The sequence below is a fragment of the Aplidium turbinatum genome, chromosome 1, assembly GCF_918807975.1.
Source record: "Aplidium turbinatum chromosome 1, kaAplTurb1.1, whole genome shotgun sequence".
NCBI lineage: Eukaryota > Metazoa > Chordata > Ascidiacea > Aplousobranchia > Polyclinidae > Aplidium > Aplidium turbinatum.
Genome location: NC_137472.1, coordinates 20,391,020 through 20,406,301, shown reverse-complemented (window position 1 = coordinate 20,406,301; position 15,282 = coordinate 20,391,020). Strand labels below are relative to the sequence as shown.

Here is a 15,282-nt window from a genome sequence, read left to right as displayed (position 1 = left end):
TTACTATCGTTGGATGGCATTATGATTCATCTACTCGAATGGATTAATTGCCAGTCTAAAGTAGGCATTACATTTATGTAGCGCTAACTTAAACTTTACTATTTTGTACCAATTCTCAGCAATTCATTTTTTACAATAAAAATACCAAACCAACACAAATTAAAAGAGTATGTCTTGGTTTATTCATATGTTAACTTTCACATTTATATCTAATCCACAAAACGAGCAATCGTTGTTCAAACGTAACCGCTCGACGAAGCTTTTTACCAAAACAATGCAAACACAAAGCGATCAGTTTCGAGTGTTCAATACAATTACAAGCCGCCCACAGTTTGATGCGATCGGTGAATAGTGCCTCCACCAAATATGCTGTAGCTTTCTCATTTCTGCTCGGATTCTAACAATTTTCCTATCGTTGGATGGCATTATGCTTCATCTACCCGAATGGATTAATTGCCAATCTAAAGTAGGCATTATATTGATCTAGCGGGTAACTTAAACTTTACTATTTTGTACCAATTCTCAGCAATTCAATTTTTACAATAAAAATACCAAACCAACACAAATTAAAAGAGTATGTCTTGGTTTATTCATATGTTAACTTTCACATTTATATCTAATCCACAAAACGAACAAACGTAGTTCAAACGTAACCGCTCGACTAAGCTTTTTTCCAATGCATTTTTCAAGGCGATTCGATCGTGGTTCAGTATAAGCCGCCCACAGTTTGCTGTGATCGATGAATACTGCCTCCACCAAATATGCTGTAGCTTTCTCATTTCTGCTCGGATTCTAACAATTTTACTATCGTTGGATGGCATTATGCTTCATCTACTCGAATGGATTAATTGCCAATCTAAAGTAGGCATTAAATTTATGTAGCGCTAACTTAAACTTTACTATTTTGTACCAACTCTCAGCAATTCATTTATTACAATAAAAATACCAAACTAACACAAATTAAAAGAGTATGTCTTGCTTTATTTAAATGTTAACTTTCACATTTATATCTAATCCACAAAACGAGCAATCGTTGTTCAAACGTAACCGCTCGACGAAGCTTTTTACCAAAACAATGCAAACACAAAGCGATCAGTTTCGAGTGTTCAATACAAGCCGCCCACAGTTTGATGCGATCGGTGAATAGTGCCTCCACCAAATATGCTGTAGCTTTCTCATTTCTGCTCGGATTTTAACAATTTTCCTATCGTTGGATGGCATTATGCTTCATCTACCCGAATGGATTAATTGCCAATCTAAAGTAGGCATTATATTTATGTAGCGGGTAACTTAAACTTTACTATTTTGTACCAATTCTCAGCAATACAATTTTTACAATAAAAATATCAAACCAACACAAATTAAAAGAGTATGTCTTGGTTTATTCATATGTTAACTTTCACATTTATATCTAATCCACAAAACGAACAATCGTTGTTCAAACGTAACCGCTCGACAAAGCTTTTTTCCAATGCATTTTTCAAGGCGATTCGATCGTGGTTCAGTATAAGCCGCCCACAGTTTCATGTGATCGATGAATACTGCCTCCACCAAATATGCTGTAGCTTTCTCATTTCTGCTCGGATTTTAACAATTTTCCTATCGTTGGATGGCATTATGTTTCATCTACCCGAATGGATTAATTGCCAGTCTAAAGTATGCATTATATTTATGTAGCGCTAACTTAAACTTTACTATTTTGTACCAATTCTCAGCAATTCATTTTTTACAATAAAAATACCAAACCAACACAAATTAAAAGAGTAGCCTATGTCTTGCTTTATTCAAATGTTAACTTTCACATTTATATCTAATCCACAAAACGAGAAATCGTTGTTCAAACGTAGCCGCTCGATGAAGCTTTTTTGACAATTTTACTGATGTTGGAAAGCACGATACTGCATCTACCCGAATCAATTGGTTGCATGTCCATTGTCCAAGGCAGTAGCGTGTTTAGGGGGGAGGATAAAGGGCGATGGCCTCCCCCTAATGATCAGGTAAAAAAATAAAATACAAATTTTGCAAAAAAAAAAAGTTGTAGCGCAATAATTGCTTGGATGATTCATCCTAGCGCCGGGGGCGGGGTATACTTTTTGCAATGTAATTTATCAACAGTTTTTCTTCCTTTTCTTGACAATTGCATGGCACAAATTCACGATAGATTCAATGAGCACTGCTCAGCTTTTAAAGTCAGCACATTTCTGCCTTCATTGATTCATGAAGATGAGGACTGCACGATCGACGAGATTTTCGACTTCTACCATGGAATGCTGGATGTTGAACCAAGCAATTGCTTTGCAGCTACTATTGAATTGCGAAGATGGAGAGCGAATTGGCTTGCAGTTTCTGTGGATAAACGACCTGCGACTCTTGTGGATGCGTATCAAGCGGCTGAACAACTCGGCACTTATCCGATTATCCATAAATTATTACTTCGAATCTTTGCTACGCTTCCAGTTACAACTGCCTCCAATGAGCGATGTTTCAGTTCACTAAAGTAACTGAAAAATTATTACCGCACGACCATGACCGAGCCACGTTTGGATGGTCTAGCTCAGATGTATTTAAATAAGGATATTGTACTCGAGCATGATGCAGTCATTGATATATTTGCCAAGCACAGCCATCGTATTAAACTGTAAATTGTCATTGCGAATCGCAGAGAATGTTCAAAAGGTATTCGAGGTCGGGAGGACTAACTTATTGTTTATGTTCTGAAGTGTTTCATATCTTTTGTTGGTTCATTGATCGGAACAGTAACTTACTTCTGCGGATTCGCTCTTGATTTTGGACCCTCTCTCCCCTTATGTGACAGTTTCAGCTAACCCCCTCCCCCCGTTCTGACGCATCATATGACATTTTGATATACCCCACCCCAATTTAAAGGCTCAAACAAGTCTAATTTCAACCCAAGTAGAATAAATTTAAACCAATTAACTGCCATTTTCATCAAGTTTGAGCTTTCTGTGTACTACCGTTGACTACCTCGTGGGTACTACTCCCAGACCCCCATTGTACTCCAGCCGCCGATTCAGCCGCTGCGCGGCTGACTGACTGTAGATGAAGCCTAATGCCATCCAACGATAGTAAAATTGTTAGAATCCGAGCAGAAATGAGAAAGCTACAGCATATTTGGTGAAGGCAGTATTCATCGATCACAGCAAACTGTGGGCGGCTTATACTGAACCACGATCGAATCGCCTTGAAAAATGCATTGGAAAAAAGCTTCGTCGAGCGGTTACGTTTGAACAACGATTTCTCGTTTTGTGGAAAACATATAAACGTGAAAGTTGTTAGGTTAATAAAACAAGACATACTCTTTTAATTTGTGTTGGTTTGGTATTTTTATTGTAAAAATTGAATTGCTGAGAATTGGTACAAAATAGTAAAGTTTAAGTTAGCGCTACATAAATATAGTGCCTACTTTAGATTGGCAATTAATCCATTCCGGTAGATGAAGCATAATGCCATCCAACGATAGAAAAATTGTTAAAATCCGAGCAGAAATGAGAAAGCTACAGCATATTTGGTGGAGGCACTATTCACCGATCGCATCAAACTGTGGGCGGCTTGTAATGAACACTCGAAACTGATCGCTTTGTGTTTGCATTGTTTTGGTAAAAAGCTTCGTCGAGCGGTTACGTTTGAACAACGATTGCTCGTTTTGTGGATTAGATATAAATGTGAAAGTTAACATATGAATAAAGCAAGACATACTCTTTTAATTTGTGTTGGTTTGGTATTTTTATTGTAAAAAATGAATTGCTGAGAATTGCTACAAAATAGTAAAGTTTAAACCATCAGTTAATGGCTCCAGTGTTCATTTGTGAATTAGGGTTAACTGATTCGGGTAGATGAAGCATAATGCCATCCAACGATAGTAAAATTGTTAGAATCCGAGCAGAAATGAGAAAGCTACAGCACATTTGGTGGAGGCACTATTCACCGATCGCATCAAACTGTGGGCGGCTTATACTGAACCACGATTGCTCGTTTTGTAGATAACATATAAACGTGAAAGTTGTTACGTTAATAAAGCAAGTATTTTTATTGTAAAAATTCAAATTGGTACAAAATAGTAACAGTTTAAGTTAGCGCTAGATCAATAATAATGCCTACAAATATTTAAAAATCAATAGGCTTTCCGCTTTTACTTCTATTCCGCGTTTTTGCACCCTTCCTACAAGTAGTTGCGTTTTTTTTGCATGACGTCACATATTTTTGTGACGTCACTAACCAAGGCGGCCGATCCTAAACCAGCACCGAAAGACAATTGTATGCAATTTCATTACATGAAATGCTCAGGGAACTTCGTTGATGCTCCACAGTTGCTGGCATCAGTAATTATTACTGATAGTATGGAAATTAAAGCATGTAGCTGTATGTGCAGATAACCATGTTTGCAACAGGTAAGCTAAAATATGTTCTTATATTGATACATGTGCAGCATAGGAAATTGTTGTTTAGGCAATTGACATTTTTCGTGTGCAAGAAATTAGTTTGCTTTGGCAGCTAATGACAGTTAGTTGTCGCTAATCTCACCACACTCTTTGTCTTTAATCTCAATGTAGAGTTTGAAATTTTTTGATGAACTTGGTAACATTTTTTCTTTACAAAAACCTATGAGCAACTCACATTTGTTTCCGGCTTTGTGCAAAAGTGAGCTTGTTAGTGACACTGCATTTGTATATTATATATATACTAGGGTGTTGCAGGCGCCCCATCAAATTTAAATCTTGGTTTCACCATGCTTACCTTTTTTGTGGTACTGTGTTTAGATCAGTAGATCACAAATATGAAGTTTCAGAAATTTTCATCGACGTTTACCTCCACCGCCGAGGCCATTTTGAGGCCCACTTTTTGATTTTTTTCATGTTTTTGCCACTAGAGGGCAGTGTATAAATTTTGCAATATTGGGGGTATATTTAAAAGATGCTCTATGATGTTCTGAATAATGTTAAAAAAAAATTGGAGAAATGGGATAAGTATATCCAAAAATATTCAAGTTTTGTCACTAATTTTTTTGCACAATACTGCCCCTAGTGGTGAAAAGAAAAATTGAAATATCTTAAAAACTACTCATCATATTGTTATGGAACTTGCATGCACCCCCCCCATTTTCATGGGTAAGGAATTTGGGTGCTGGTTTAGGATCGGCCGCCTTGGTTAGTGACGTCACGAAAATATGTGACGTCATGCAAAAAAACGCAACTACTTTTAGGAAGGGTGCAAAAATGCGGAATAGAAGTAAAAACGGAATGACTATTGATTTTTAAATATTTGTAGGCATTATTATTGATCTAGCGCTAACTTAAACTGTTACTATTTTGTACCAATTCTCAGCAATTCATTTTTACAATAAAAATACTTGCTTTATTAACGTAACAACTTTCACGTTTATATGTTATCTACAAAATGAGCAATAATGAATACTGCCTCCACCAAATATGCTGTAGCTTTCTCATTTCTGCTCGGATTTAATTTTCCTATCGTTGGATGGCATTATGCTTCATCTACTCGAATGCATTAATTGCCCATCTAAAGTAGGCATTATATTTATGTAGCGCTAACTTAAACTTTACCATTTTGTACCAATTCTCAGCAATTCAATTTTTACATTAAAAAATACCAAACCAACACAAATTAAAAGAGTATGTCTTGCTTTATTAACCTAACAACTTTCACGTTTATATGTTATCTACAAAACGAGAAATCGTTGTTCAAACGCAACCGCTCGACGAAGCTTTTTTCCAATGCATTTTTCAAGGCGATTCGATCGTGGTTCAGCATAAGCCGCCCACAGTTTGCTGTGATCGATGAATACTGCCTCCACCAAATATGCTGTAGCTTTCTCATTTCTGCTCGGATTCTAATAATTTTACTATCGTTGGATGGCATTATGCTTCATCTACTCGAATGGATTAATTGCCAATCTAAAGTAGGGATTATATTTATGTAGCGCTAACTTAACCTTTACTATTTTGTACCAATTCTCAGCAATTCATTTTTTACAATAAAAATACCAAACCAACACAAATTAAAAGAATATGTCTTGCTTTATTCATATGTTAACTTTCACATTTATATCTAATCCACAAAACGAGCAATCGTTGTTCAAACGTAACCGCTCGACGAAGCTTTTTACCAAAACAATGCAAACACAAAGCGATCAGTTTCGAGTGTTCATTACAAGCCGCCCACAGTTTGATGCGATCGGTGAATAGTGCCTCCACCAAATATGCTGTAGCTTTCTCATTTCTGCTCGGATTTTAACAATTTTCCTATCGTTTGATGGCATTATGCTTCATCTACTCGAATGGATTAATTGCCAATCTAAAGTAGGCACTATATTTATGTAGCGCTAACTTAAACTTTACTATTTTGTACCAATTCTCAGCAATTCATTTTTTACAATAAAAATACCAAACCAACACAAATTAAAATAGTATGTCTTGCTTTATTAACCTAACAACTTTCACGTTTATATGTTATCTACAAAACGAGAAATCGTTGTTCAAACGTAACCGCTCGACGAAGCTTTTTTCCAATGCATTTTTCAAGGCGATTCGATCGTGGTTCAGTATAAGCCGCCCACAGTTTGCTGTGATCGATGAATACTGCCTCCACCAAATGTGCTGTAGCTTTCTCATTTCTGCTCGGATTTTAACAATTTTTCTATCGTTGGATGGCATTATGCTTCATCTATCCGAATTCATTGGTTGCAAGTTTAAAGTATGCATTATATTGATCTAGCGCTAACTTAAACTTTACTATTTTGTACCAATTCTCAGCAATTCATTTTTTACAATAAAAATACCAAACCAACACAAATTAAAAGAGTATGTCTTGCTTTATTAACCTAACAACTTTCACGTTTATATGTTTATCTACAAAACGAGAAATCGTTGTTCAAACGTAGCCGCTCGATGAAGCTTTTTTGACAATTTTACTGACGTTGGAATGCACGATACTGCATCTACCCGAATCAATTGGTTGCATGTCCATTGTCCAAGGCAGTAGCGTATTTAGGGGGTAGGATAAAGGGCGATGGCCTCCCCCTAATGATCAGGTAAAAAAATAAAATACAAATTTTGCAAAAAAAAAAGTTGTAGCGCAATAATTGCTTGGATGATTCATCCTAGCGCGGGGGGCGGGGTATACTTTTTGCAATGTAATTTATCAACAGTTTTTCTTCCTTTTCTTGACAATTGCATGGCACAAATTTTTCAGTAAAATGTGCAAAAAACACTTCTTTAATAATCAAGAGTTATAAAAACGACATCCACTACCTGACTTTATGTCCATTGTTCTTATTTTTTGTATTTCTTGCGTCTGTATCTGTATTTGTTTTTTTTTCTGTTTTTCCTTCCTTCTTCTTTTTTTGTGTCAATTTGCTATTAAAAACCGCAATACTTTCTTTCGTAAAATTGTTTGAATGAGAGAGTGCAGACTCGACGACCTCCTACGCCTTCAGGGCTACGGTCTTTCGCACTCTCTCATTGGATGCACACTGTACGTTTGTGTTTTATGTACGTTTCGCATCCAAACAAAAATAAAATGACCATCCATCCATCTTTGACACTTAATGTATAATAATTTTCGTTGTTGCTGTTAATAAAAACAAAATTTCTTTGTTTGAGATCTCACGCGTGGAATTTGCTCAGTTCTCATGTTGCGGTAACCTCTCCAATATAGCTGTAAAAATATTTGGTGGAGGCAGTATTCATCGATCACAGCAAACTGTGGGCGGCTTATACTGAACCACGATCGAATCGCCTTGAAAAATGCATTGGAAAAAAGCTTCGTCGAGCGGTTACGTTTGAACAACGATTGCTCGTTTTGTGAATTAGATATAAATGTGAAAGTTAACATATGAATAAAGCAAGACATACTCTTTTAATTTGTGTTGGTTTGGTATTTTTATTGTAAAAAATGAATTGCTGAGAATTGGTACAAAATAGTAAAGTTTAAGTTAGCGCTAGATCAATGTAATGCATACTTTAAACTTGCAACCAATGAATTCGGATAGATGCAGTATCGTGCTTTCCAACGATGGTAAAATTTCTCAAATCCAAGCAGAAATGAGAAAGCTACAGCACATTTGGTGGAGGCACTATTCATCGATCGCATCAAACTGTGGGCGGCTTGTAATGAACACTCGAAACTGATCGCTTTGTGTTTGCATTGTTTTGGTAAAAAGCTTCGTCGAGCGGTTACGTTTGAACAACGATTGCTCGTTTTGTTGATTAGATATAAATGTGAAAGTTAACATATGAATAAAGAAAGACATATTCTTTTAATTTGTGTTAGTTTGGTATTTTTATTGTAAAAAATGAATTGCTGAGAATTGGTACAAAATAGTAAAGTTTAAGTTAGCGCTACATAAATGTAATGCCTACTTTAGATTGGCAATTAATCCATTCGAGTAGATGAAGCATAATGCCATCCAACGATATTAAAATTGTTAGAATCCAAGCAGAAATGAGAAAGCTACAGCATATTTGGTGGAGGCAGTATTCATTGATCACAGCAAACTGTGGGCGGCTTATACTGAACCACGATCGAATCGCCTTGAAAAATGCATTGGAAAAAAGCTTCGTCGAGCGGTTACGTTTGAACAACGATTTCTCGTTTTATAGATAACATATAAACGTGAAAGTTGTTAGGTTAATAAAGCAAGACATACTCTTTTAATATGTGTTGGTTTGGTATTTTTATTGTAAAAATTGAATTTCTGAGAATTGGTACAAAATAGTAAAGTTTAAGTTAGCGCTACATAAATATAGTGCCTACTTTAGATTGGCAATTAATCCATTCGGGTAGATGAAGCATAATGCCATCCAACAATAGGAAAATTGTTAAAATCCGAGCTGAAATGAGAAAGCTACAGCATATTTGGTGGAGGCAGTATTCATCGATCACAGCAAACTGTGGGCGGCTTATACTGAACCACGATCGAATCGCCTTGAAAAAGGCATTGGAAAAAAGCTTCGTCGAGCGGTTACGTTTGAACAACGATTGCTCGTTTTGTAGATAACATATAAACGTGAAAGTTGTTAGGTTAATAAAGCAAGACATACTCTTTTAATTTGTGTTGGTTTGGTATTTTTATTGTAAAAATTGAATTTCTGAGAATTGGTACAAAATAGTAAAGTTTAAGTTAGCGCTACATAAATATAGTGCCTACTTTAGATTGGCAATTAATCCATTCGGGTAGATGAAGCATAATGCCATCCAACGATAGGAAAATTGTTAAAATCCGAGCAGAAATGAGAAAGCTACAGCATATTTGGTGGAGGCACTATTCACCGATCGCATCAAACTGTGGGCGGCTTGTAATGAACACTCGAAACTGATCGCTTTGTGTTTGCATTGTTTTGGTAAAAAGCTTCGTCGAGCGGTTACGTTTGAACAACGATTGCTCGTTTTGTGGATTAGATATAAATGTGAAAGTTAACATATGAATAAAGCAAGACATACTCTTTTAATTTGTGTTGGTTTGGTACTTTTATTGTAAAAATTGAATTGCTGAGAATTGGTACAAAATAGTAAAGTTTAAGTTAGCGCTACATAAATGTAATGCCTATTTTAGATTGGCAATTAATCCATTCGAGTAGATGAAGCATAATGCCATCCAACGATAGAAAAATTGTTAGAATCCGAGCAGAAATGAGAAAGCTACAGCATATTTGGTGGAGGCACTATTCACCGATCGCATCAAACTGTGGGCGGCTTGTAATGAACACTCGAAACTGATCGCTTTGTGTTTGCATTGTTTTGGTAAAAAGCTTCGTCGAGCGGTTGCGTTTGAATAACGATTGCTCGTTTTGTGGATTAGATATAAATGTGAAAGTTAACATATGAATAAAGCAAGACATACTCTTTTAATTTGTGTTGGTTTGGTATTTTTATTGTAAAAAATGAATTGCTGAGAATTGGTACAAAATAGTAAAGTTTAAGTTAGCGCTACATAAATATAATGCCTACTTTAGATTGGCAATTAATCCATTCGAGTAGATGAAGCCTAATGCCATCCAACGATAGTAAAATTGTTAGAATCCGAGCAGAAATGAGAAAGCTACAGCATATTTGGTGGAGGCAGTATTCATCGATCACAGCAAACTGTGAGCGGTTTATACTGAACCACGATTGCTCGTTTTGTAGATAACATATAAACGTGAAAGTTGTTACGTTAATAAAGCAAGTATTTTTATTGTAAAAATGAATTGCTGAGAATTGGTACAAAATAGTAACAGTTTAAGTTAGCGCTAGATCAATAATAATGCCTACAAATATTTAAAAATCAATAGTCATTCCGCTTTTACTTCTATTCCCCATTTTTGCACCCTTCCTAAAAGTAGTTGCGTTTTTTTGCATGACGTCACATATTTTCGTGACGTCACTAACCAAGGCGGCCGATCCTAAACCAGCACCGGAATTTGATTTTAGCAATATTTTTGCAAAATATTACCACTAGAGGGCGGTAATTCTAATTTAGAACTATTTTTCTGTAAAAAGGCGATATTGTTGCATTTCTTGAGCTGTGCTATGTGAAGAATACAATTTCATGGCTTATGCACAACAAAATTTATTCAATTGTAAAGAAACTGCATCATGCAGGGCAGGCACTATATCAAATCCAAACAGGCAATGTGAGTCTTAGTTAACACAATTTCCGCAAAGGCAGTTGTGCATCTTCATTGTGTTGATAAACGACGTTTTCTAAGATTTAGTATCTTTCTTTGTTCCTCCTCCACCACTTGAATATAGTTTTGCGGATTTTTTTCTAGCTTTGCTAAACGAAGAAAGTCGGATACCAGTTTTACCCCTCTGCTGAATTATTACAGACTCTGAGTGCACTTATGTATCATTAGCAGAAGCATAGCCATCATCTATTTCCCACTCTTTCGAGTGTTTGGCAAGAAAAGTTGTTGAAATGTGCAAAAGTAAAAAAACATTTTGCTGCTGGCACTTGCATAGGAGCACAATGACAATGAGTTATCATTAACAATGTCTGGCAGCTCTGGCTTACTGTATCCATTACCGAACCTGTTTGTAACCTGGCCATGGAAACTTGCATTTAAATGCAGCAGAGTTCCAGCCAAAGCTTCCTTTTCATCCATAATGACTTGTTTGTCCCATAGAACTAAGGGGATCAGCTCCCTAGTTACATACCATGTATGCCTACCTAAAGCTTTTAAAGCAGCACACTGATAATTTTGTCTACTGCATCATAGCTTTTGATGTCACTTACCAGTTGCTAATTGTCTCGGGGTGCTGATGCAGCAATTGGACAGTTGAACCACCATTTGTTAAATACAAAAGTCAACAAATCACTCTAATTTTTGTATTTGTGACTTGGAAATGATTCCTTGTGGTAGAAAGTCTTGCAGCATTACCATCTTGTAGCAATATAGCTGCCTTCCCATCCATCTTGCTCGATGGACTGCACCACATTTTCCAATATGTTTTCTGCATGCTAGGCAGAGAAGTGGTTTGTCTAGCTTTATTTGAAGAGAAATGCATGCAGCAGAGAGATGGAATGAAAAAAAAGAAAAATTTAAAACAACAACACCCAAAACTTTTTCCATCCTTAGCCATCTCTCTGCTGCATGCATTTTTCTTCAAATAAAGCTAGACAAACCACTTCTCTGCCTAGCATGCAGAAAACATACTGTAGAAGTTATATATACTTTCTCATGTGTGGGAAGCCCTGAAAGTCGAAACATCAAGATCTCCATCGAAACGTCAAGATCTCAAAAGATTCCAGAAGAAAGGATTCGATGCAACCCCACACGCTGCAGCTGTATTGCATACCAAAGTTCCTCAAGAGTTGGGAAAATTTGTAACAACTCAAAGCAGAAAAGTGGAAGCACTTATAAATTTTGAGAGAGATATGCAAAATTATCAGAGGGGTGATTACAAAGAACTTTCAGACCTGATGGCGGTGTACATTGGAATCAACAGTGGACAGTACAACTTCATGAAATGCGGTGCAGTCCATCGAGCAAGGTGGATGGGAAAGCAGCTATATTGGTATAAGATAGTAATGCTGCAAGACTTTCTACCACAAGGAATCATTTCCAAGTCACAAATACAAAACATAGAGCAATTTGTTGACTTTTGCACTTTTGTATTTAATGGATGGTGGTTCAACTGTCCAATTGCTGCATCAGCACCCCGAAAAGATTTGCAACTGGTAAGTGACATCAAAAGCTATGATGCAGTAGACAAAATTATCAGTGTTGCTGCTTTAAAAGCTTTAGGTAGGCATACATGGTATGTAACTAGGGAGCTGATCCCCTTAGTTCTATGGGACAAACAAGTCATTATGGATGAAAAGGAAGCTTTGGCTGGAACTCTGCTGCATTTAAATGCAAGTTTCCATGGCCAGGTTACAAACAGGTTCGGTAATGGATACAGTAAGCCAGAGCTGCCAGACATTGTTAATGACAACTCATTGTCATTGTGCTCCTATGCAAATGCCAGCAGCAAAATGTTTTTTGTACTTTTGCACATTTCAACAACTTTTCTTGCCAAACATCCGAAAGAGTGGGAAATAGATGATGGCTATGCTTCTGCTAATGGTATCATAAGTGCACTCAGAGTCTGTAATAATTCAGCAGAGGGGTAAAACTGGTATCCGACTTTCTTCATCTAGCAAAGCAAGAAAAAAATCCGCAAAACTATATTCAAGTGGTGGAGGAGGAACAAAGAAAGATACTAAATCTTAGAAAACGTCGTTTATCAACACAATGAAGATGCACAACTGCCTTTGCGGAAATTGTGTTAACTAAGACTCACATTGCCTGTTTGGATTTGATATAGTGCCTGCCCTGCATGATGCAGTTTCTTTACAATTGAATAAATTTTGTTGTGCATAAGCCATGAAATTGTATTCTTCACATAGCACAGCTCAAGAAATGCAACAATATCGCCTTTTTACAGAAAAATAGTTCTAAATTAGAATTACCGCCCTCTAGTGGTAATATTTTGCAAAAAATATTGCTAAAATCAAACTCCTTACCCATGAAAATGGGGGGGTGCATGCAAGTTCCATAACAATATGATGAGTAGTTTTTAAGATATTTCAATTTTTCTTTTCACCACTAGGGGCAGTATTGTGCAAAAAATTAGTGACAAAACTTGAATATTTTTGGATATACTTATCCCATTTCTCCAATTTTTTTTTAACATTATTCAGAACATCATAGAGCATCTTTTAAATATACCCCCAATATTGCAAAACTTATACACTGCCCTCTAGTGGCAAAAAACATGAAAAAAATCAAAATGTTGGCCTCAAAATGGCCTCGGCGGTGGAGGTAAACGTCGATGAAAATTTCTGAAACTTCATATTTGTGGTCTACTGATCTAAACACAGTACCACAAAAAAGGTAAGCAAAATCCGAGAGGGTCGGGGCGCCTGCAACACCCTAATATATACATAATGTATATATGATACAGTATGTGAAAAGATTTGGAGTTTTAAATAGCAAATTTGGAGTTAAAAAGTTTAATTGCATCTAGAATTTCTATCCTCTAGAGTCTAGAGTGTGGTGTTCATATAGTATGATTCCAGTGTGGTTTGGCATTTTGGTTTTGTCAAAGCAGTGTGTTGCACTGCTTTTAATATTTGGTGCATACATAGCATCATCCGATGATGACAGTTATAAGCATAATTTTAATGCTCTTTTTCTCTGTGTGGGTTAGTTTGTTGTGTTATGATAATTTATAAACTGTACTAACTACTGGTACTGGTGTATGTTATATATATACAGTATTTTTAGGAAGCTTTTTGTGGACCTTTGTGATGGGAAGTTGTCACACAACATTGATCACCCAACACGGAATGGAGAACGTTTGTTTATTTTATTCGACTTTACACACAACTTCAAAAACATGTACAACAACTTTCTTAACAGGAAAATAATGTATCTTCCCACTGTTGGCCATGAACAAATATTGGGTGAAGCCTGTTGTGCTGAATTCTCAAACACCAAGAAGCTGTAGGCCTATGCTCTGGAAGAAAATAAGACTCTGAAAATAGCCCACAGCTTGAAGAAAGTATCATTAAATCCAAGCAGTATAGCACGAACTTCTCAACATGCTCTGGGTAAGTAGATATGTTTGTTATACCTTGGTTACCTGTTTATTTTACTAATAATTATGGATATATTTATTATTATTATTTATTTGCGTCAAACAAAGTTGTCCATATCCAAAACAAAAACAACGAAATAATACACAAACTGCAAATGAACAATACATAGACATAATTTAATGTATTGTTAGTTAAAATAGCGGTTACTGTGTTATACAGTACCAGTGCTGTATTTCCATAAAAACAACAAATTTTTGTAAGATAGCAGCTTGATGTCAAGCCTTCTTGGTAAATGACAACCTCTGGTTATATGAACAGGTTTGTGCTCTTTTTACTGCATGATTAATTATTGAATGACTATAATTATTAATTAGTTAATCATTAAATTCCTTATCCATTAAGTTTGTTGTGAACAATTCAAAAGAGCTTCATGAATATATGAAAGTATATTATACCACAATGTACTTTCCAGATGTATTCAGTGAATCCACTGCCAGAGGTTTGGAATACTATCCCAGCACCTACCCTCCATTCATGCAGACTGCTCGGTACGTGAAATTTGTGCACAACATAATTATGGAAAATCATGTCAGTAAAGTCTTGTTTCTGAATTAAATAGGTACTGTCGCTAAGAACAGTCACACAATAGTTATGGTTTTTAAGCATTTTTTTAATCTGGCCAGAACTCAAAATCCAGGTCTGGTATATCCCTAATAGTGTCTACTAAAGTATATTATACACAAAATAATTCTGGCTATGTTTTGGTAGATTTAAGAAAAAGAGACCAAATGCATATGGAGATGAAGGTAGTAGATGGTGAAAATGATGCAGCAATGGCATACTTGCAAGAAGCAACACAACTCTTAAAAGAATGGCAAGCATGACTTACAACCGAAACAGCGTGCATACAAACTATGGGGGCACTCCCTGAATTAACTCGGCATTTGCAAGATAAACACAGTTTCCAGTATGTTCTGTCTGGCAAACTTTGCAATCATCAGTTTAAGCAGAGCCACAATAGTGGGTAGATTGCTTGACCTACGTGCTCCGTTGAATTCTGTTGTTTGTACTTTGTATGCTTGTGATATTTGATGCTTTGGATGCTTGTGATATTTGTATGCTTTGCTACCGCTTATTGGTAATATAGGCTACTTGTGATAATCTCTAAAATGTGGTCT

General features: G+C 36.2%; 1 long non-coding RNA gene across 1 annotated transcript; it reads left to right on the top strand.

The window, feature by feature from the left end:
• The first annotated feature begins 13,821 nt into the window (after positions 1 to 13,821).
• Positions 13,822 to 15,009, top strand: LOC145768749 (uncharacterized). The gene is made up of 3 exons (XR_014288973.1): positions 13,822 to 14,116; positions 14,577 to 14,652; positions 14,873 to 15,009. It is a non-coding gene; the product is annotated as an uncharacterized LOC145768749 (long non-coding RNA).
• The last annotated feature ends 273 nt before the right edge of the window (positions 15,010 to 15,282 follow it).